Source organism: Festucalex cinctus, chromosome 17 (assembly GCF_051991245.1).
Source record: "Festucalex cinctus isolate MCC-2025b chromosome 17, RoL_Fcin_1.0, whole genome shotgun sequence".
Classification (NCBI taxonomy): Eukaryota; Metazoa; Chordata; class Actinopteri; order Syngnathiformes; family Syngnathidae; genus Festucalex; species Festucalex cinctus.
Genome location: NC_135427.1, coordinates 23,037,809 through 23,062,901, shown reverse-complemented (window position 1 = coordinate 23,062,901; position 25,093 = coordinate 23,037,809). Strand labels below are relative to the sequence as shown.

Sequence of the window (25,093 nt, the reverse complement as noted above, 5' to 3'; positions counted from 1 at the left end):
CCAGACTTTGTGGCATCGTAGCAGCCACGCCCTTTGGCGAAAAGTTACAATATTCGGTGTGGGGCATAATCAAAATCTGAAGGCTTTTCTGACCAATTTTCAACTGGATCCCTTCAAAGAGCTTGGCACAGTAGCTAAAAACGTAAAGTATGACATTTATTGTCACCACTAGGTGGCGCTAAATGTATAACAGAATTTTATTATATAGATGTTTTCAGGCCGTGACTATTACGTTGCCTGAGAAGTTTGAGATTTTTTGGAGCTTGAACATGGGAGTTATTAAGCATTTGCTCTCTCTGGACAAATGAAATTTTAAAGGCAATATTTGATGCCCCGCCCCCGTCATATAGTATTTCGAAAAGGCAAGATGTTTTGCCCAGTTGTTATCTCAGGTCTTGAGATGAGAAATGCCAAGTTTGAAGTCAATTGGATGAAAAATGTTTGCAAAGGGGGAAAAAGCATGACCACAGTGAATGTGCCAAAATAGGCCAAAATTGGACATAAAAAAATTCATAGCTAATTTCCTGTACATTTTAGCTACATGGTCCCAATAGACTTTTTTTTTGTGCGTCTCGGGGTGCTACACGTGCCTGCCAATTTTCGTTGCTCTAGCTCAAACGTGCCGGGCTTGGTTTTTATTTTTCTACGCTAGGGGGCGCTATAGAGTCACAATGTTATGACGACTTCATAATATCAAATTTTTCGCCAGGCCTGAGGAGTGTGCAAAGTTCGGTGAATTTTCGTGAATGTTTAGGTACCCAAAATTGCGATCATTTGCGGAGAATAATGAAGAAGAAGAAGAAGAAGAAGAAGAAGAAGAAGAAGAAGAAGAAGAAGAAGAAGAAGAAGAAGAAGAAGAAGAAGAAGAAGAAGAAGAAGAAGAAGAAGAAGAAGAAGAAGAAGAAGAAGATTTACAAAAACAATAGGGACCTCGCAGCGGTCGCTGCTCGGGCCCTAATAATAATAATAACAATAACAACAATAATAATAATAACTAGAGCTGCGAGCAGCTATAAAGGGCCCTCGCAACCCGGGCCACGTTGGGGTACTTACACGTTGGGGTCCTGGCATGTTGGGGTACTGATTCATAGGAAACTGTCTAAATTGCCATGCTTTGTGTTTGCAAAGTTTCACGGAAAGGCCAAAAATGATGCACAATTAACAAAATAAAATCAAAATGGTTTGGCACATGGCTATAGAAACTTTTTATAGGTATTACAGGGGTGTGAATTACCTAGTACCTGACGATTCGATTCGTATCACGATTCACAGGTCACGATTCGATTCGATACCGATTAATCCCGATACGAATTTATAAGTCGATTGTTGCGATTTTTTTTCATTCAAATTTAGAAAATACTAATCAGTAAGCTTGTAGAGTGTAAGATTTATATGAAAATGTATTATTTATCTGAAATTTTTCTTATAGAGGTTGTAATTTGTTTCATGTTTGAACAGCATTGAAATAAAATATTAAGGCTTAATGTTCCGTTCATATAAAGTTCTTCCATGCTCAAGGTGTGAATCCTTAAAAAAATAAAAATAATTCGATTTAGCCGATTATTGAATCGATTCGAGAATCGCGCGATGTAGTATCGCGATATATCTTCGAATCGATTTTTTTTTTTTTACACCCCTTGGTATTAGGCTGATAGGTATGATTCCCAATATTCACACATCTTGCTGAATCATATAATCGGAAATACTTCATGAAAATGTCTAGAGGGGCTATTGAGCCATTTATTACAAATTGCACAATAAATCTCTAAAATATTTAATTTAATAAATAATAAGTTTTTTCACCCATGTTTAGACTCTCAAAAAAAGCATTTTTCTTTGCAAACAATGCATCGCTGCAGCAAATGCGCGTGACAAAATAAAACATTTCAACAACCTTTCTTAAATATCTGAAGATGAAACACAACAAAGTTGAAGACGATTGGATAAGTTTTGTAGAACGTGCGGTCGCTGCTCGGGCCCTAATAAAAATAAAAATCTCATACTGTGCTTTTTTACCAACCAGTTGCAGCACATAGCCTCACCCCCCCCCCCCCCCCCCCCCCCACCCCCCACCCCACACACACGTCAGTCACACACACACAAACAAACATAATAACGAATAACGTTTGATATATTATTTGATAGGGGTGTCACGATTCGCCAACTCCACGATTCGATTTAAATTTCGATTTTGGGGTCACGATTCGATTTTTTTTTCGATTTTTTTTTTTTTTTTTTTTCCCGCTCCCCCACTTTATAACACAGAGGCATATGCTTCTGTAGGCTAAGGCTAGTCTATGATCATTGGTTCTATTCATTGTACAGTAAATCTTATTTCAAAAGATCGGCTACATATAGGTGATGCAATTTCCATATTATTTTTGTGTAAATTTATGTAATATATGATAATTGACATTAGGCAGGAATGATCAAATTCAAAGAATTTATTTACAATATAAAGTTAACCGTCTTGTTCTTACTGAAGTGTAAAATAAAAAATAAAAAACAAAAACAAAAAGTCACAGTGGGTGCCTGCCATCTATTGACTGTTTTTGGTTACAACAGTGTGCTGTGCGTTCCTCTTAAAATAATGTGCAATGTGCAACAACAACAAAAAATATATTGTATCCAAAGTCATGGAACAAATACAGCCTGAACAAACTATATCCCAACATTTACAGTTGCTGGGCATACTGTAGCGTGGTTCAAGTACACTAATTAAATGTTTGAATCCAGCGTTTTCCAAGGCTGCAGGTCTGCTGCTATAAATAGACCTATGGATCTGGCGTTTCGCGCGAGCTGAAGTGTGTGGAAGTTTCACTGTAAATGAGGATGAAATAGTTGGTTGGACCGTTGTTTTCCCACTTCTAGTTGAATTTGATAAATCTAAATCTTTGTGATGCCTGCGTAAATGTCCCGTCATGTTTGTCGTGTTTCCCGTTGTTATAGGCTGGCGGCTCGGGCCCGCCGCCGGCTCCGCTCCCCTAGTATGTATGTGTGTGTTTGTGTCGGCTGGTGCCCGTATAATGGTACTTCAGTTTGAATGCGCCAGCGCGACACTCTGATTGGAGGACTGTGCCAGCGCGACACTCCGATTGGACGACTGTGCCAGCGCGACACTCCGATTGGACGACTGTGCCAGCGCGACGCTATTGTGTATCCGTGTATTATACCCCTATTGGTTAGTTGTTTCTCCTCCGTTCTGTCAGTTCTGTCAAATGCGGTTATTATTTGTTCACCTTCCACTTTCACTCCCTTGTCAAACCCCTGCCTGAAATTTCAATTAAAACTACTCCGATGTTAAAGTCGACCCGTGTTTATCTACTCTATATTTTCTGTTATTGTGTTACTTCCCTTCCCCTTGACGAGCCGGGCGTAACACCGTGGCCGAGTACAGTACGCGCACATAGCATATCTTGCAACTGTGGTCTTTTTATCGACAACGTGAACGTTGTCGACATAACTCACCGGGAACGCAAAATGTTTCCAAACTGGTGACGAGAGAAGCGGGAGCGGCTTGAAGCACCATTGCTGTGTCTGTCCGCGCTTGCCATCATGACTGCAGGAGAAGTCAGCTAACAAGTGCCGTTAGCTAGTAGCTGAATGGCTGCGTCTCATTTGCTTTCCTGGGAGGTGGCGGTGGCGGCGGTGGCGGCGGGCGCGGGGGGGGGGGGCATCGAATCGTGTGTCCTCTCTTCTATTTCGATGCTCGAAATCGTGACGTAATTTCGATCGATTTCGATAAAAAATCGAAATCGTGACACCCTTATTATTTGAGGATTGTTTAATGTTACTTTTGCTGATTCAGTAAATTAGCTGCCCGGCAACTTTACCTAACTTTATTATGTGGGACAGACGAGGCTGAACATAACACTAACGTTACTTCGCAAAGCAGCTCATTGAGTGTGGGGTCATCATACGTTATTAGTTTAGATATGTACAACAATGATAAGACGGGAATTCAAATGCACTTGCCTTGAATTCTTTGTTCAAGTCTGGACGTCCATGTTTCGCTAAATTGGATGTGTTCCCCTTTCGTCTGGAAACGGTTTCGCCATCTGAATCTCTGCGCATCAACCTCAAATCCAAAGTACTTCTATAGGCGACTTTGGTGTTTTTTTCTTCTCAACTAATTGAGGGGCCGCTGCAGTTGAAGACGACGCAGATGTGCGGGCTACTGTCATGTTGCACGCATGTTACGCTACTTCCTTGTTATTGTAGCAGCGGGAGGGTAGTCACGTGACGTCATTAGACGTAACGTGGGCTGCCAGATAAGCGCCCATATCCACCCAGTTTAATGATGTAAGCTTGTGTGAATGAGTGTGTGTGGGATTAAAAAAAATAATAGTAATAAAATAAATAAACACCCCCCAAACAACACAAAAGACGCGGCCAGATATGCTGCCTCGATACCAAATGGTACTTCGGGTATTGTAGAAAGGAAATATCGTCACATTTTCAGAATCTTGGCATTAGGGGTGTGACGATATCTCGATACGGCGATACATTGCTATATTTTCTCTCACGATGGGTTATCGATATGCCTATGCCAAGTATCGATACAGCCGCTGTAACGGCTCCATTGTTCCTTATTGCGCAATTACTTGGCGGGCCGCTAGAGGGAACGCCTCATAAGAGTGGCGGGGAAATGTGTGGCAGTCTTCAGCCGAAGAAGACCCAAGTAAACAAAACGCTGGCTGCATACAAGTCAGATGTGGATATATTGATAGTGTGGAATGGATACATTTCGGATTTTATCAAATGAAATAGAGAAGAGACGGAATTGGGTGTATACAAGAACTGTCTCAATAGTTACACTGGAAACATGACGAATATGACAGCCACTTAGAGCGGCATCATCCAGGACTAGACTTGCTAAAGGTAAGAGCTAATTCTGCTAATTTAATTCTCCAAGGGCAAAGTTGATCACGCACAGCATCTCTGTGTATATTTGCAATCAATTTCCACCCGTAAAGCGTAGTTGTGAATGATGATTTTCGCTACGTGATTTCGTTAGGTGTCAGGGGCACGAGGTAGATGTCTTGCTCGGTGAGTTTAAGCGGGGGCAATACGACACGAAAAACACACAACGCTGTGATAGTTACAAAATGAAATGGAGCTCAGTCAGCCACTCTCCCGAACTTCCAAACTACACTAGTGCAACAAGAAATTAATAATGGCAAACTAACACACGAGAGCGGAGGCTCGCTAACAAAACGAAGGAAGAAAGGAACACATACAAATAGCGAGACCGCAACTGAAGACAACCAGGTAAAAAAAACGGTCATTTCACTGAGAAAAAGAATTCCAACTTTGTCAGAGGAGATCAGGGCTAAACTACTGCACTTGAGTCGTCACGAGTAGGTCTTACCAGCTAGTCAACAACAGATGGACATTATCTTTTTTTTTTTTTTTTTTTTAACATTTTTTTAACATTTCCAGTCTAGGGGTGTGAATTGCCTAGTATCTGACGATTCGATTCGTATCACGATTCACAGGTCACGATTCGATTCGATACCGATTAATCCCAATACGAATTTATAAGTCGATTGTTGCGATTTTTTTAAACTCAAATTTAGAAAATACTAATCAATATACTTGTACAGTCTAAGATTTGTATGAAAATGTATTATTTATTGATCTGAAACTTCAGTCTTATCCAGGTTGTAATCTGTTTCATGTTCAACAGCATTGAAATAAAATATTAAGGTTCTATTAAAATAACATCTTCTATGCTTAAGGTGTGAACCCGAACCTGAAGTAAGATGTTTTGTTGAATATTTTTCCATTAAAAATGGAAGTTTAAAAATCGATTCGGCCGCCTATTGAATCGATTCGAGAATTGTGCTATGTAGTATCGCGATATATTGCCGAATCGATTTTTTTAACACCCCTAATTTCCACGCATTGTGACCTCAAATCATACGTGCTGAAATATTTTTCTTTTCTTTTTGTATTTTAAAGAAAAGGTCAAGCTTACTTTTACTTGTGTAAGACATTTATCTGTCCAGCGAGTGACCCAGTTTTGCATAAGTTTCTATGAAAAATGTGCATTATATCTTCAATGTTAGTTTTAAAACATATCTTTATAGTTTTTGAAGCACACAATTTCTGATCAATGTTAATATTGATTTAATTGGATTTAATATCTAAAATTTCATTTAAATTTAATTCAAAATTTATAAAATGAAACAATTGACTATGTAACTGACTAGCATGTATGACAGTAGTGTTTAATAAAGACACAAATTTGTTCACAAAAGTTCTCTGTTGAGAAGACATTTGTATTTGTTTAAAAAATGCACTAAATTACTCACTCTGAAGAAGACACCAGCTTTAATATGTTTTTTTCAGTGATGGTATGAAAATGAACTATTTTGGCATTGAAAAAACATCAGTTTAGGTCTTGAGTAGATTTATCGTGATTATCGTGGACTTATTTCCTGACCAATATATCGATAATCGCAGTATCGTCATATCGCGAAATAATCGTTATCGTGAGCCTATTATCGCGTATCATATCGTGAGGTACCCAGAGGTTCTCAACCCTACTTGGCATCGACTTTAGAGGTGGGAATCTTGGGGCACCTCACGATTCGATTGCGATTACGATTCAGAGGCTACGATTCGATTATAAAACGATTATTGATTTCCCCCCCAGGCAGCAGAAAAAAAACAATGTATTTTTGTGCTTTTAATGTTTCGTACATTAGTTACAAAAATAGTACAAAAGTCCTCTCAGGCCTACATAAACTACTATTTCAGTATCAAGTTAACAGTTCAAAACAGTAAATAAAATACTCAAGTCCTCATTCTGTAACAACAGCTTTTAAGTATATTCAGTCTTCAACAGAATAAAACATAGCATTGAGCAAAAATATATTATTTTTATCCACTCAAAAGTGCATTGAGGTATAAATGAAAGACAATGTGAACTACTACTTCAATACAAATGCCTAAAAAAAAAAAAAGAAGTGCTTTCCTGCTTTTTAAGTTGTGTAAAGATGAACATGTAAACATTAAAGTTTCTCAGAGGTACAAAAAAAAAAAAAAACCCTCAAGTGCTTTTCTGCTTTTTAACTTGTGTAAACATGAACGTGTAAACATTAATGGGATCGTTCGGCTTTTTTTAACATGAATCTCAATTTGATCCTCACCTCCCGTGTGTGCGATCAGCACTGACTTCTTTCTGACAGCGTTCGGTGACACCAGTTCTGGTTCGACGTTGGACGAGAAGAAAATAAAAAAGAAAATAGTCCATCAAGCTGGCTGGGGTCTCGGAAATAAAGCGTTTTTCTTCTAAAAACTTTTTGTTTTCAAAAGCGTGATACATTTCCACCACAATACTCTTTTCTGAATAAAGTCAGACGCCATTACCGCCAGCCACTACTTTTCTGTTCGTTCGTTCGTATCACTGCGCGGCGCCCTGTAGAACGCTAACCGACGCACTGCAGCCAGCTAGCTGATACTTCCGCCTCAAGTTGTTTGCCTTTTCGGAGCAGGTCTGATCTCACGAAGAGGTGGGTTGGTCAGCTCAGCCATGCTTGTTGTTGTTTTGAATCTCGAGGCGTGAGTTGTGGATGTGTACTCTCGGTCCGTCCCAAAAAGCGTCCCGAAGACCGCGCGCGCTACTGCGTTTCATTTCCGCGTACTTTTCGCTCGTTTCGCTTCCCTTGGCATATTTATATAATCGGAATTTGGACGTTTGTGAATCGTTCTCGATTGTTCCACGGCCGAATCGTGAATAATCTAAGAATCGGAAATTTTGCACACCTCTAATCGACTTGGCACCGAAGTATCGGTTCTTGTGACAACCCTAGCGATGTGTCAGAGGTGTAAGGTGGTAGAAGGTAACCTGTTACACATGTGATGGAAATGTTCATGTTTGAGAGATTACTGGTTTTATATTGTGTCTACAGCGTCAAAGCTCATTGATTTTGACATATCTGATGATCCTAGAATTTGGTTGTTGGGTGACGCTAATTTTCTTAACGTCACCTTTCATAAAAAATACCTGTTGTTGCTTGCCAGCACTACTGGAAAAAAAGATAATACTTGTCAATTGGAAATCTGAAAAGTCACCTTCACAGAGTCACTGGCTGAATGAACTCTCTTCCTATTGTACACCTGAAAAGATTTTATACAGTGTGAAAAGAAAGCCTGCTATCTTTGATCAAATCTGGGCAAAATTTCATGATGTTTTGCCATCATTATCTCCTCTCAGGTGATGTGCATTTTTCTTAATCAACCTGATGGTGTTATGGTACAGTAAAGTCAGACTGTGTTTGCGGTAATGTGGTATACCATTCTGGGGTAGGTGGGTGGTTGGGTTTTTTTTTTTGACGCATGTATATTGTTGGATGTAAAATAAATCTGTATATATATATATATATATATATATATATATATATATATATATATATATATATATATATATATATATATATATATATATCAGGCATCTTGATGATCCTCAACACTTTTGAAGAAACATTCTGTGGACTGCCAATTAAAAATTGAAACATTTGCATTTGATAAAAAGTACACGATGCCAACAGTAATGCTTGATGGTCTGGTCCGGATTTAAATCCAAATGAGATGTTGTGGTGTAAACGTCACCTAAACCCTCCAATATGGCAGAGTTGAAACAATTATGCAAAGAAGAGTGGTTCAAAATTACTCTACAGCGGTGTGAAAGACTCATAACCAATATCTCAGACGTTTAATTTCAGTTATTGCTGCCAAAGGTGGCACAAATCCCTGTTTGGTTCAGGGGGAAATTACGTTTTTGACATAGGGTCAGATATGTTTGTATTCCCATCCATTTTCTTGACCGCTTATTCCTCACAAGTGCTGGAGTCTATCTCAGCTGGTTTAGGGCAGTAGGCGGGGGGACACCCTGAACTGGTTGCCAGCCAACCGCAGTGCACACAGAGATTAACAACCTTCTACTCACAAGCACACTTAGAAACAATTCGGAGCACCCAATTAACCTGCCATGCATGTCTTTGGAATGTGGGAGGAGACCGGAGTACCCGGAGAAGACCCATGCAGGCACGGGGAGAACATGCAAACTCCACACAGGGAGGCCGGAGCCTGGACTCGAACCAGAGTCCTCAGTACTGGGAGGCAGACGTGCTAACCAGTCAGCTGTTTACCAGGCCACTAAACTTTTGTACAATATGCCTTGTGTGTCTAAAAAATTTTTAAACAAAAATCTGAATCCGTTAAAAGATACAGATACAAATATACAGGTACTGCATTTTGAAGTTCTTAGACCACATTACAATTACATTTTTTAAAAGTATATTAACTTCAACTTTAGGTTGGACTGGCTTTGTCAAATTTGACTAACATGGTATAATAGTTATCATATTTTCTGTTAAATTGTGGTGCATTTGATGAAAACATTTTAAATGCAACTTAAATCATTTAGAAAAAAAAATGTCTAAATCCCTCCATTAATCTCCATGCAGAAAAGACGACCCTCACCTTTAAAAATGAATAAATAAACACAGGAATATTTTCAACAAGTATTGCAGGATTTTCTCAGCAAGTTAAGAGTAACGAGTGTACAAACCTGCTCTGTGTAGCACAACACGAGGCTGCTGGCAAAGTCTGTTTCCGTCCAATAGTTGACGACGATGCTCGTTTTCCTCTTTCGCTCCACAGAGTTTCTTCACGTACTTTGATGTCCTTTTTGCGCACATTTTCATAGGATAATCTCAACACTTTGTAAATCGAACGCGTCTCTTAGCGGCTAGCGAGCTAACAGTGTTAAGCAGAGAGGCTTCAACGCACACAGAAACGAGTTTACCTGAACACAAACATTTGATGAGTTTTGTGTTAGTCCAGTAAAGTAGTAATGTGCGCATTGTGTCGAGTATTCAGCCCGTTCAATACATAAATCGGCAAGAAGTCTTCTGATGCATTTGAGGATGATCGGTGTCGGCATTGTCAAGACGCTATCAGCGACCCTGCACGATCGGTAGCGCGCATCAAAAGCTCCCGCCATCTTGGATCGCCAACTACGGCAACTTCACTAGAACAAAATACCTTTATATGCCTGCGCGATAGTGCGCGTTTGTAAAAACATGATACAACATTGAAAAACAAAAAAAAACAAACTAGAACTGTGGGCAGCTATAAAGGGCCCTCGCAGCCCGGGCCACGTTGGGGTACTTGCACGGTGGGGTACTGGCACATTGAAAGCAGAATTTCTTTGAAAATGGCATGATAAACCATTACATGTGTTTTTTTATTTATTTTTTTGCCAGGTGTGATGAGTGTTTCAAACTCAATGGGATTTGGTGATTGTTAAGATCTGCAAAAATCAGTGTCTTTTTTTTATTTTTAGGCAATGAGTTGCCCTGATTGGTATTTTTCGTAAAAGTATATATACACACACACATCATCGCTCGTACTCATTGCACAATGTTGCTTTTATTGTCCATAGAGGCGATCAAAAAATAAATACAACTAAATAAAAAATACGTATGTTTGGATCGGTCTGATACCAGTGAACATATTGAGTGGTGGAAAGTAAAAGAATATTCATAAATGACTTAGTTATCACACTTACAATGAGTTTACAATTTTTGCAAAAATACCGTAAGTGAGGCATTTTTTTTTTTATGCCTCAAGGACTAGGTGGCGCTGTATTTATAACTGAATTTTGTCATAGAGATACCTTCAGGCCTTGACTATAAATATACATTTCAAGTATGGGATTTTTTGGAGCATGTACCTGGGAGTTATTAAGCATAGCCTTCATTCACGATATTGCTTTTAATGTCCATAGAGGCTATCAAAAATACATAAAACTAAATAACAAAAATATGTATGTTTGGTTAGGTCTGATGCCAGTGAACATTTTGAGTGGTGGAAAGTAAAAGAATATTAATAAATGACTTAGTTATCACACTTAGAATGAGTTTACATTTTTTGTAGAAATACCATAAGTAGGGTATTTTTTTTTTCATGCCTCAAGGGCTAGGTGGCGCTGCATATATAACTGAATGTTGTCATAGATATAGCTTCAGGCCTTGACTATAAACATACATGTCAAGTTTGGGATTTTTTGGCGCATGTGCCGGGGAGTTATTAAGCATATCATTTTTCATTTCAAAACACAAATTTTGATGCCCCGCCCTCATCATATAGTATTTCCAAAAGTCAAGATTTTTTCCCCTGTCGTTGGCTCAGGTCTTGACATGGCCCAGGTCAAGTCTGAAGTCAGTCGTATGAAACGTGTAGGAGAAGTGGGCAAAAGTACGCCCCCTGTAAATTTGCTAAAATCGTAAAAAATGGGACATTCAAAAATTCGTAGCTCACATCCTGTTCATTTTAGCATATGGGTCCAAGAGACTTTTTTGTAGGTCTTGGGCTCCCTCATACACCTAAAAAAATTTCGTAGATCTTGCTTAAACGTACAACCGGGGCTGCTTCATTAAAATTTTCTAGGGGGCGCTATTGAGTCATTTTTGTAAAAATAGCACAATCCAGGATAAAATATTGCTCATTTTGCCAGGCCAGATGTGCGTGCCAAGTTTCATGTGTTTCTGCGCTGGTTTAGGCCCTCAAAATTGGTGTTGTTTTCTTGGCGAACAGCGCTTAGCCACGCCCACAGCGATTTGCGAAAACTCACAAACTTCGTGCTGTGACATCATGAAGACCGAAACCCTCATCTCTGCAAATATGAGGTAGGTGCAGTTTATGTGGTTGGAAAAAAAGCATTGAAGAAAAATCGTAAGAAAGAAAATTGCCAGTTGGTGGCGCTATCAGTAAGATGAAATATAAGTCCCTCGATGTCTTAAGGGCTGGACTCTCATCAAATGTGTGAAATTTTGAGAAGATAGGATCATCTGGGTCAAGTTAAAGCACCTTTTATTGCCACGAAAAATTACCAGACTTTGCGGCACTGTAGCGGCCACGCCCTTTGGCGAAAAGTTACAATATTCGGTATGGGGCATGATCAACATCTTAAGGCTTTTCTGACCATTTTGCACCTGGATCCCTTCAAAGAGCTTGGCACAGGAGCTAAAAACGTAAAGTATGACATTTATTGTCACCACTAGGTGGCGCTATATATGTAACTGAATTTTATCATATAGATGTTTTCAGGCCGTGACTATTAAGTTGCATGAGAAGTTTGAGATTTTTTGGAGCTTGTACATGGGAGTTATTCAGCATTTTGTCTTTCTGGACAAATTACATTTGAAAGGCAATATTTGATGCCCCGCCCCCGTCATATAGTATTTCAAAAAGTCAAGATTTTTTGCCCAGTTGTTGTCTCGGGTCTTGAGATGATACATGGCAAGTCCAAACTTGCCATGTATCATCTCAAGTCAATTGGCTGAAAAATATTTGCAAAGGGGGTAAAAGTATGACCACAGTGAATGTGCCAAAATGGGCCAAAATTGGACATTCAAAAATTCATAGCTCACTTCCTGTACATTTTAGGAAATGGCTTCCACTTACTTTTTTGTGCGTCTCGGGGTGCTACACGTGCCTGCCAATTTTCGTAGCTCTAGCTCAAACGGGCCGGGATTGGTTTTTATTTTTCTGCGCTAGATGGCGCTATAGAGTCGCGTTATTATGACAACTACATAATATAAAATGTTTCGCCAGGCCCGAAGAGACTGCAAAGTTTGGTGAGTTTTCGTAAATGTTTAGGCCCTCAAAAATGCGATCGTTTACAGAGAAGAAGAAGAAGAAGAAGAAGAAGAAGAATTCTTACAAAAACAAGAGGGACCTCGCAGCGGTCTCTACTCGGGCCCTAATAATCTTAGATTCTTGATGCATTATAAAGAAACTCTTTTAATTCTACAGGTTTTGATTAAAGACGAACGTTTTACTTTTGACCCCATTACATTCCGAGTGAGTCTTCGTTGTTATAATTTACGTTATAAACCCTAACCCTAACCCCCGAAATAATTAAAGATGACTTGACTTGACCTAGATTTGTGAAAACTCAGAGGCATACCTACTAGTCTAAGACCTACAAAAAGTATTTTGTAGCCGTATGCGCAACCTAAAAGGAAGTCCGCCATTTTGAATTTATTTTGGGAATTGCACACCATATTTTGCGTTTTGATTAAACTTTGCACACACAAGGCTTGTCAAAAACATTTTAGATGGTCCTTGTCCTATTTGACAGTACCCCAACGTGCCAGTACCCCGACGTGCAAGTACCTCAACGTGGCCCGGGTTGCGAGGGCCCTTTATAGCTGCTCGCAGCTCTAGTTAGGGCTCGAGCAGCGGCGGCAGCGGCGGCACCGGCGGCGGTGCCGCTGAGAGGCCCTATTGTTTTTGTAGAAATTCTTATTAGGGCCCGAGCAGCGGCGGCACCGGTGGTGCCGCTGCGAGGCCCTATTGTTTTTGCAGGAATTCTTCTTATTAGGGCCGGAGCAGCGGTGGCGGCGGTGCCGCTGCGAGGCCCTATTGTTTTTGTAGGAATTCTTCTTCTTCTTATTATTATTATTACAGAAAAATGGCTCCTTAGCGCCCCCTACATAGGTTAAACGGATCCCTGTCCCGCTACGATTGTCCGACGGCTATGAAAATTGTGTGGCACCTGTAGCACATCCCAATGAACAAAAACCTCTTTGAAGTGTGTACCCTAAAATAGACAGAAAGTGAGGTATGAGTATTTAAATGTCCAATTTTTGCCAATTTTTGCACATTTACAGGGGTCATACTTTTGCCCACTTCTCCTACACGGTTAACCCGATTGACTTCAAACTTGGGATGTACCATCTCAACACCTGGGACAACATCATTGTGAAAAATGAAAAGTTTTTGATATACTATATGACGGCGGCGGCGCATCAAATTTAGAGTTTAAAAATTCTTACTTCACGAGGCATTGCCGGTTGTACGTTTAATCTAGAGCTACGAAAATTGGTACACATATGTAACAGACTATGACCTACAAAAAACTCTTTTTGAACCATTAGCTAAACCTAACAGGAAGTCCACCATTTTGATTTATTTTGGAACGTGTTGCCATTTTTTTTGGCCATTTCATTGGGGCCTTATTTTAACGAACTCCTCCTACAGTGTTTATCCGATCATCTTCAAACTTGGTGTGATTCATCTTAAGATGTTGAAGATGAAAAGTTATTGAAAGCTTTGTATTTCGTCGCACGCTGTTGTCATGGCATGCACTGTTTGCAAAGGAAAAAAAATATCCTTAAAGAAGCATTGCCAGTTGTACGAAGCAGCTAGAGCTACGAAAATTTGTAGACATATGTAACAGCCCAAGATGTACAAAAAAGTCTCTTGGTGCCCTGTGCTAAACCCAACAGGAAGTCCCCCAGGGGCCGGGCATCACATTTTGAGCTAAAAAAACTCCTCTTTAACAAAGCATACCCGGCTGTACGTTTCACCTAGAGTTACCAAAATTTGTAGAGGTATATAACAGCCCTCGAGGTACAAAAAAACTCTTTTTGAACCATATGCTAAACCTAACAGGACGTCCGCCATTTTGATTTACTTTGGAATGTGTTGCCATTTTTTTTGGCCATTTCATAGGGGTCATATTTTAACAAACTCCTCCTACAGAGTTTATCCGATCATCTTCAAACTTGGTGTGATTCATCTTAAGATGTTGAAAATGAAAAGTTATTGAAAGTTTTTTATTTCGTCACACGCTGTTATCGTGGCATGCACTTTTTGCAAAGGAAAAAAATCCTTCTTAATGAAGCATTCCCAGTTGTACGAAGCAGCTAGAGCGACGAAAAATTGTAGACATATGTAACAGCCCAGGATGTACAAAAATGTCTCTTGGTGCCATGTGCTAAACGCAACAGGAAGTCCCCCAGGGGCCGGGCATCACATTTTGAGCTAAAAAACTCCTCTTTAACGAAGCATTCCCGGTTGTACGTTTCACCTAGCGCTATGATAATTTGCAGGCATACATAAGAGCCCACGATGTACAAAAAAAGTCTCTTGGAACCATGTGCTAAACCAAACAGGAAGTCCGCCATTTTGATTTATGATGGGATTTGTTGCCATTTTTTGTGGCCTTTTTCAGGGGTCATATTTTAACGAACCCCTCCTACAAAATTTATCCGACTGTCTTCAAACTTGGTATGTTTCATCTTAAGATGTTTAAGATGCAAAGTAATCGAAAGTTTTTTATTTTGTCACACGCTGTTGCCATAGCAATGCATTGGAATTGCACACCATATTTTGCGTTTTGATTGAACAGACAAAGCATTCCCGGTTGTACGTTTCACCTAAAGCTATGATAATTTGCAGGCATACATAAGAGCTCAGGATGTACAAAAAAAGTCTCTTGGAGCCATATGCTAAACCAATCAGGAAGTCCACCATTTTGATTTACGTTGGGATTTGTAGCCATTTTTTGTGGCCTTTTTTAGGGGTCATATTTTAACGAACTCCTCCTACAAAATTTATCCGACTGTCTTTAAACTTGGTGTGCTTCATCTTAAGATGTTTAAGATGCAAAGTTATCGAAAGTTATTTATTTTGTCGCACGCCGTTGTCATGGCGATGCATTGTTTGCCAAGTAAAATGCTGCTTTTTTTTTTGGTCTAAACATGTGCAAAAACTCATGAAACTTTACACACACATCAGGCTTGTCATCAGCATGAATATTTTAGAGATTTCTTATTCAATTTGCAATAAATGGTTCAATAGCGCCCTCTAGACATTTTTATGAAGCTTTTGCAAATGTTTTGTGTTTTATGATTCAGCTAGATTTGTAACAATTGGGATACCTATCAGCCTAAGACTTACAAAAAGGTTTCTAAAGCCATATGCTGAATCAAAAAGGAAGTCTGCCATTTTGATTTACTTTGGTATTTGTAGCCATTTTTTGGGGCCTTTTATAGGGGTCATATTTTCAACAGAACTTATCAGATCGTCTTCATTCTTTGGCGTGTTTCATCTTAAGATATTTAAGATGAAAAGTTATTGAATTTTTTTATTTTGTCACACGCCTTTGCTGTAGCCATGCATTGTTTGTGAAGAAAAATGCTTTTTTGAGAGTCTAAATATGGGTGAAAACTCACAAAACTTTGCACACACACCAGACCTGTCTGGAACATGAATATTTTATTTAGAGATTTGTTGTGCAATTTGTAATAAATGGCTCAATAGCGCCCTCTAGACATTTTTATGAAGTCTTTCCGATTATATGATTCAGCTAGATGTGTGAATATTGGCAGGCATGCCGAATATATTCAAAAAGTATTCTATATAGCCATGTGCCAATCCATTTTTATTTTATTTTGTTAATTGTGCATCGTTTTTAGCCTTTCCATGAAACTTTAAAAACACAAAGCATGGCAAAAATGTTTACAATTTAGATGGTTTCCTATTTGACAGTACCCCAACATGCCAGTACCCCGACGTGCAAATACCCCAACGTGGCCCGGGTTGCGAGGGCCCTTTATAGCTGCTCGCAGCTCTAGTTATTCTTCTTCTTCTTCTTCTTTATTCTCCGCAAACGATCGCGATTTTGGGTACCTAAACATTCACGAAAACTCACCGAACTTTGCACACTCCTCAGGCCCGGCGAAAAATTTGATATTATTAAGTCGTCATAACAATGCGACTCGATAGCGCCCCCTAGCGTAGAAAAATAAAAACCAAGCCCGGCACGTTTGAGCTAGAGCAAGAAAAATTGGCAGGCACGTGTAGCACCCCGAGCCATATGCTAAAATGAACAGGAAGTGAGCTACGAATTTTTGAATGTCCCATTTTTGACGATTTTTGCACATTTTCAGAGGGCATACTTTTGTCCACTTCTCCTACACGTTTTATCCGACTGACTTATGACTTGACCTGGACCATGCCAAGACCTGAGCCAACAACAGACGGAAAAATCTTGACTTTTGTAAATACTATATGATGAGGGCGGGGCATCAAAATTTGTGTTTCGCACTGAAAAAGGATATGCTTAATAACTCCCCGATACATGCTCCAAAAAATCCCAAACTTGACATGTATGTTTATCGTCAAGGCCTGAAGGTATCTCTATGACAACATTCAGTTATATATGCAGCGCCACCTAGCCCTTGAGGCATGAAAAAAAAATACCCCACTTATGGGATTTTGTACAAAAAATGTAAACTCATTCTAAGTGTGATAACTAAGTCATTTAGGAATATTCTTTTACTTTCCACCACTCAAAATATTCACTGGCATCAGACCTAACCAAACATACATATTTTTGTTATTTAGTTTTATGTATTTTTGATAGCCTCTATGGACATTAAAAGCAATATCGTGAATGAAGGCTATGCTTAATAACTCCCAGGTACATGCTCCAAAAAATCCCATACTTGAAATGTATATTTATAGTCAAGGCCTGAAGGTATCTCTATGACAAAATTCAGTTATAAATACAGCGCCACCTAGTCCTTGAGGCATAAAAAAAAAAATGCCTCACTTACGGTATTTTTGCAAAAATTGTAAACTCATTGTAAGTGTGATAACTAAGTCATTTATGAATATTCTTTTACTTTCCACCACTCAATATGTTCACTGGTATCAGACCGATCCAAACATACGTATTTTTTATTTAGTTGTATTTATTTTTTGATCGCCTCTATGGACAATAAAAGCAACATTGTGCAATGAGTACGAGCGATGATGTGTGTATATATACTTTTACGAAAAATACCAATCAGGGCAACTCATTGCCTAAAAATAAAAAATAGGACGCTGATTTTTGCAGATCTTAACAATCACCAAAACCCATTGAGCTTGACACACTCATCACACCTGGGAAAAAAAAAAAAAAATCCACATGTTTATCATGCCATTTTCAAAGAAATTCTGCTTCCAATGTGCCAGTACCCCAATGTGCAAGTTCCCCAACGTGCAAGTACCCCAACGTGGCCCGGGCTGCGAGGGCCCTTTATAGCTGCTCGCAGCTCTAGTTCTTCTTTATTCTTCGCAAACGATCGCATTTTTGAGGACCTAAACATTTACGAAAACTCACCGAAATTTGCACACTCTTCGGGCCCGGCGAAAAATTTGATATTCTGACGTTGTCATAAAAATGTTACTCTATAGCGCCACCTAGCATAAAAAAAATGAAAAACCAATCCCGGCACGTTTGACCTAGAGCTGCGAAAATTGGCAGGCACTTGTAGCACCCTGGGACGCACATAAGGTCAATTGGGACCATGTAGCGAAAATGTACAGGAAGTGAGCTATGAATTTTTTAATGTCCAATTTTGGCCTATTTTGGCACATTCACTGTGGTCATGCTTTTTCCCCCTTTGCAAACATTTTTCATCCAATTGACTTCAAACTTGGCATTTATCATCTCAAGACCTGAGAGAACAACTGGGCAAAACATCTTGCCTTTTCGAAATACTATATGACGGGGGCGGGGCATCAAATATTGCCTTTAAAATTTCATTTTCCAGAAACACAAAATGCTTAATAACTCCCATGTTCAAGCTCCAAAAAATCTCAAACTTCTCAGGCAACGTAATAGTCACGGCCTGAAAACATCTATATGATCAAATTCAGTTATACATATAGCGCCACCTAGTGGTAACAATAAATGTCATACTTTACGTTTGTAGCTACTGCGCTGAGCTCGTTGAAGGGATCCAGTTGAAAATTGGTCAGAAAAGCCTTAAGATGTTGATCATGCCCCACACCGAATATTGTAACTTTTCGCCAAAGGGAGTGGCCGCTACGGTGCCGCAAAGTCTGAAGATTTTTCTTGACAATAAAAGTTGCATGAACTTGACCGAGATGATCCTATCTTCTCAAAATTTCACACATTTGATGAGAGTCCAGCCCTAAAGACATCTACAAACTTATATTTCATCTTACTGATAGCGCCACCTAGTGGCAATTTTTTTTCTTACGAATTTTCTTCTATGTTTTTCTCCAAACACGTTAACTGGACCCACCTCATATTTGCTCAGATGAGGGTTTCGGCCTTCATGATGTCACAACACGAAGTTTGTGAGTTTTCGCGAATCGCTGTGGGCGTGGCTAAGCGCTGTTCGCCAAGAAAACAACGCCAGTTTTGAGGGTCTAAACATGCGCAGAAACTCATGAAACTTGGCACACACATCTGGCCTGGTAAAATGAACAATATTTTATTGTTGATTGTGCTATAGGTCGCTTGCACATCGTAATGCATCATGGGAGTTTTTTCTTCGGGCGCCATCTTGGGTGTCCGCCGGTTCACAAGGTACACTCGTGAGTTACACGGTAGAGCTTATCAACCTGATGTCATTTACGCAGTATTTTCACGATTTACCGGAAGATCAAAAACAACGATCCAGGCAGAAGGTGTCTCTGTGTGGTGGGATTGATCCTAATTACGTCCTGACCAAGGGTGATTTTTTTTTGACGGAGAAAGCTTGCTGGCCAAATGTGACTTCTCTGGACATTTTTCACTACCTCGTGTTGACAACATGCTCCATAACACGCCAACAAATCCCTGGAGGCTTACAATTATTTTGTAAGCGGGTGGATACAGAGTGTAAACTTTAACATCGCATCAGAAGAAACTGTTGCTGTTGCACGTAAGTAAACCACATGGTGTTGGTAATTCTGCACACAAAAATGTTGATTTGTTCTCAGGCTTCCTGTTATCATTGTGTTTACATGCACAGCTGGGTTTACCTGATGTGGTTTTTCTAATCATTTTATAACAGGCAAATATGGCAGAGCGTATAAGAATAAAAAGTAACTATGCACAGCCTCCCCGTGGCTTAATTAAATTTAATGCTACCCTTTCACGAGTTACATGTTACTTAATCAACTTATTCTAAATGGTTAAGGTTAACCACTCTCAGAGGACGTATTTTTAGTTTCAGTTTCCAGTACAATAAAACGTGTTCATGGTAACTACTGAGCATACTGACAGCTTTTCTTATGATCTCACGGTTAAGGAGGCTGTCACAACACCCAATTTCTGTCTGGTGCCGGATGGCAGCAATTCCCATCACTTGTCACGACAACACCAATATTATTACCAGGTATGTATGGCTTTACTTTTTGTAGTTTCTTATTTAATTCTATGTTTCATATTTTCATTACAATGTTTGTAATATTTTCAGATTCAGGCACAGATGAGTTTAACTGGACGGGACTTCTGCGACTTTGTGGTGTGGACAAAGTGTGATTGAGCGAGTCCACCCAGATCGCTCGTTTTGGCCAGCTGGAAAAGCCAGAGGTTTTTTTCCCCAAAGTCCCCTCCTTACCTGAACTGCTCGGGAGAGCATTTACTAGATCAGCAGTGGACTTCCAGTGTTCCTGCTCAGCCGCTGTCACCTACCACTTGCTCATGTACTTCAAAGATGCGGAATAAAGTAGTTTTTTGTGCTGCGCAGATTGTAAAATCAAATGATATCACTTGAAGTGTGCCAATCTAGACTGCCAAAAGGACAGTGGTTTTGTGACAAGTGTGAAACAAGGATTATTGGGAAAACTGAAACACAGTACTGGTACTTGTCTTACATTAAACAAATTTAAAAGAGAGCAACTTTTTCCTCTGTACATAGTATAATGAAAGTCATTGCGTACCCCATCAACATTACATCATACCGTCATCAGGATGGTAGGCACCTGTGCTAAAATAAATACATTAATTAACAGTTCAATTTTATCCCTGAAATTACATCTAATCATTATTCACTTCATTTTTTGTGCTTTTAGAAATAATAGAGATTTATGCCATTACTTTAAGAGGGACCATATTGCACATTGAGTCAAATCCTGTCATTTGTATTATGTATAGCTTTGTAAACAAACCCAACAATAGAATTTGTATAATCGCTGCCTTTATTAGCGCCAAACAAACAGTCGCATGTTGTCCTCCTCCAATGCTTTGATGCTCGCCTTCGTTTCCATCATGTCATTGGCAATCAAGTCGGTGTGGCATGAGATCCCTAAAGAAATAATAATAAAAATTAAAAAAAAGATCACAAAAAAATACGGTACCAGTAAAAGGTTTAATATAGTACAGTAGTATAGTTTTTTTGTCAGTGTAAAAGAAATGTACACATTTTGTTGCATTTTTTAATGTATGAACATTGCGACAGGCAAATACTTATTTCTATAAACACTTCCAAATGTCTCTAAAATATAAGGTGCGTGTACACACACAAACATAAACACATACATTCATTCATGTATACAATATATCATGTAATGAATTCTGAGTGGCATACCAGAGTCAATGATGTCAGCAGTACTTGAGGGTACAGGTTACTGGAGCCATCTGGCTGCATAACTGCAACAAACTCTCTGCCACTTCGAGTCGTCTTTTCTTTGCTTGTCTCTCCTGTGCACGTTCATATCTTGGCACCGACTGGGCTGAGACATAGATGTTGTAACTTGGGACCCAACTTTAATGTTGGAGCCCAGTCGGGATGATTGGACAGAAAAACGGGCGCAGGGCGACCTGTTAAAATAAACAAATATATAAACAAATAAAATATGGAAAGACTGGTTATTTTGCCGCAGTAGGGTGGCCGTGAATAAGTTCTTTAGCATGATGTGTAGGCTACCGGGGGTCTGTTTTCTTGCATCACCCCCTTCTGTCTCTTTTTTCCAAGTTTACATTTTGCCACCAAAAAAACATGTTATCGGCATTAAGAGCCCAAGACTAATCAATCCAATTTCAGCAGTAAACACTTTGCACTGGCACTACTTGGGTGAAAATGTTCGATGTTAGCTTTCGGCTAACGTCCGCTAGCCAGCTTGTACTACCGAACTTGCTTGCTCATGAATCCAAAACATAAGCAACTTGCCCATATATGGGCGGTCGAAACGTTATTAATCCTCATGCATTAAATAAAGGTAAACAAGCTTACCGCTCACAAAGTGATGGCTGCACACACGAGCCCAAAGTAACGACTTCCCTCCGGAGTCCGCACTCCTCTGTCTCCAGGCCCTGGTTCCTAGTTATTTTCGGAATTCGGAAGAAAGGCCGACCATTTTCCCCCTTGGCTTTGTTCGAACAGCAAACGATGCAGCAACAATGTACCATTTTAAACGCAGACAACAAACGTGATAGATACGTGTTAGACCGAATCACTACGTAAATGGAGGCCACCCAGCATGGCGACTACGACAAATCCGAGGCGGAAGTGACGACATGTGCAAGCGACCTATTTTTACAAATATGACTCAATAGCGCCCCCTAGAAATTTTTAACGAAGCAGCTCCGATTGTATGTTTAAGCAAGATCTACGAAAATTTTTAGGTGTATGAGGGAGCCAAAGACCTACAAAAAAAGTCTCTTGGACCCATATGCTAAAATGAACAGGAAGTGAGCTACGAATTTTTGAATGTCCTATTTTTGACGATTTTTGCACATTTTCAGGTGGCATACTTTTGCCCACTTCTCCTACACGTTTTATCCGACTGACTTAAGACTTGACCTGGACCATGCCAAGACCTGAGCCAACAACAGACGGAAAAATCTTGACTTTTGCAAATACTATATGATGAGGGCGGGGCATCAAAATTTGTGTTTCGCACTGAAAAAGGATATGCTTAATAACTCCCCGATACATGCTCCAAAAAATCCCAAACTTGACATGTATGTTTATAGTCAAGGCCTGAAAGTATCTCTATGACAACATTCAGTTATATATGCAGCGCCACCTAGCCCTTGAGGCAAAACAAAAAAATACCCCACATACGGTATTTTGTACAAATAATGTAAACTCATTCTAAGTGTGATAACTAAGTCATTTATGAATATTCTTTTACTTTCCACCACTCAAAATGTTCACTGGCATCAGACCTAACCAAACATACATATTTTTGTTATTTAGTTTTATTGATTTTTGATAGCCTCTATGGACATTAAAAGCAATATCGTGAATGGAGGATATGCTTAATAACTTCCCAGTACATGCTCCAAAAAATCCCATACTTGAAATGTATATTTATAGTCAAGGCCTGAAGGTATATCTATGACAAAATTCAGTTATAAATACAGCGTCACCTAGTCCCTGAGGCAAAAAAAAAAAAAAAAAAAAAGCCTCACTTACGGTATTTTTACAAAAATTGTAAACTCATTGTAAGTGTGATAACTAAGTCATTTATGAATATTCTTTTACTTTCCACCACTCACTATGTTCACTGGCATCAGACCAATCCAAACATATGTACTTTTTTATTTAGTTTCATTTTTTTTGATCGCCTCAATGGACAATAAAAGCAACATTGTGCAATGAGTACGAGCGATGACGTGTATATGTACTTTTGCAAAAAATACCAATCAGGGCAACTCACTGCCTAAAAATAAAAAAAAGACACTGATTTTTGCAGATCTTAACAATCGCCCAAACCCATTGAGCTTGACACGCTCATCACGCCTGGCAAAAAAATAAAATAAAAATAAAAAATCCACGTAATGGTTTATCATGCCATTTTCAAAGAAATTCTGCTTCCAATGTGCCAGTACCCCAAAGTGCAAGTACCCCAACGTGGCCCGGGCTGCGAGGGCCCTTTATAGCTGCTCGCAGCTCTAGTTAGGGCCCGAGCAGCTACCGCTGCGAGGTCCCTATTGTTTTTCGATCGGATTATTATTATTATTATTATTAGGGCCCGAGCAGCGACCGCTGCGAGGTCCCTATTGTTTTTGTAAAAATTATTATTATTAGGGCCCGAGCAGCGACCGCTGCGAGGTCCCTATCGTTTTTGTAAAAAATATTATTATTATTATTATTATTATTAGGGCCCGAGCAGCGACCGCTGCGAGGTCCCTATTGTTTTTCGTTCGAATTATTATTATTATTAGGGCCCGAGCAGCTACCGCTGCGAGGTCCCTATTGTTTTTCGATCGGATTATTATTATTATTATTATTATTATTATTCTTTTTCTCCGTAAACGATCACGATTTTGGGTACCTAAACATTTACGAAAACTCACCAAACTTTGCACACTCCTCAGGCCCGGCGAAAAATTTGATATTATGAAGTCGTCATAACAACGCGACTCTATAGCGCCCCCTAGCATAGAAAAATAAAAACCAAGCCCGGCATGTTTGAGCTAGAGCAACGAAAATTGGCAGGCACGTGTAGCACCCCGAGACGCACAAAAAAAGTCTATTGGGACCATGTAGCTAAAATGTACAGGAAGTGAGCTATGAATTTTTTAATGTCCAATTTTGGCCTATTTTGGCACATTCACTGTGGTCATGCTTTTTCCCCCTTTGCAAACATTTTTCATCCAATTGACTTCAAACTTGGCATTTATCATCTCAAGACCTGAGAGAACAACTGGGGAAAAAAATCTTGCCTTTTCGAAATACTATATGACGGGGGCGGGGCATCAAATATTGCCTTTAAAATTTCATTTGTCCAGAAAGAGCAAATGCTTAATAACTCCCATGTTCAAGCTCCAAAAAATCTCAAACTTATCAGGCAACTTAATAGTCACGGCCTGAAAACATCTATATGATAAAATTCAGTTATCCATGTAGCGCCACCTAGTGGTAACAATAATTGTCAGACTTTACGTTTTTAGCTACTGTGCTGAGCTCGTTGAAGGGATCCAGTTGAAAATTGGTCAGAAAAGCCTTAAGATGTTGATCATGCCCCACACCGAATATTGTAACTTTTCGCCAAAGGGCGTGGCCGCTACGGTGCCGCAAAGTCTGAAGATTTCTCGTGACAACAAAAGCTGCATTAACTTGACCGAGATGATGCTATCTTCTCAAAATTGTACACAATTGATGAGAGTCCAGCTCTAAAGACATCTACTAACTTACATTTCATCTAACTTATAGCGCCACCTAGTGGCAATTTTTTTTCTTACGAATTTTCTTCTACGTTTTTCTCCAAACACGTTAACTGGACCTACCTCATATTTGCTCAGATGAGGGTTTCGGCCTTCATGATGTCACAACACGAAGTTTGTGAGTTTTCGCGAGTCGCTGTGGGCGTGGCTAAGCGCTGTTCGCCAAGAAAACAACGCCAATTTTGAGGGCCTAAACTGGCACAGAAACACACGAAACTTGGCACACACAGCTGGCCTGGCAAAATGAGCAATTTTTTATCGCCGATTGTGCTATTTTTACAAAAATGACTCAATAGCGCCCCCTAGAAATCTTTAACGAAACAG

At 39.6% G+C, this 25,093-nt stretch overlaps 1 protein-coding gene and 1 long non-coding RNA gene across 3 annotated transcripts in view; both read right to left on the bottom strand.

Annotated features, from left to right (window-relative positions):
- Positions 1 to 25,093, bottom strand: part of LOC144004475 (uncharacterized) — a 123,760-nt gene that overhangs the window by 9,709 nt on the left and 88,958 nt on the right. The window lies entirely within an intron of this gene.
- Positions 20,383 to 21,972, bottom strand: LOC144004487 (uncharacterized). Its single transcript, XR_013279397.1, has 3 exons — positions 21,828 to 21,972; positions 21,183 to 21,415; positions 20,383 to 20,900 (listed from the first exon to the last, which is right to left on the bottom strand). It is a non-coding gene; the product is annotated as an uncharacterized LOC144004487 (long non-coding RNA).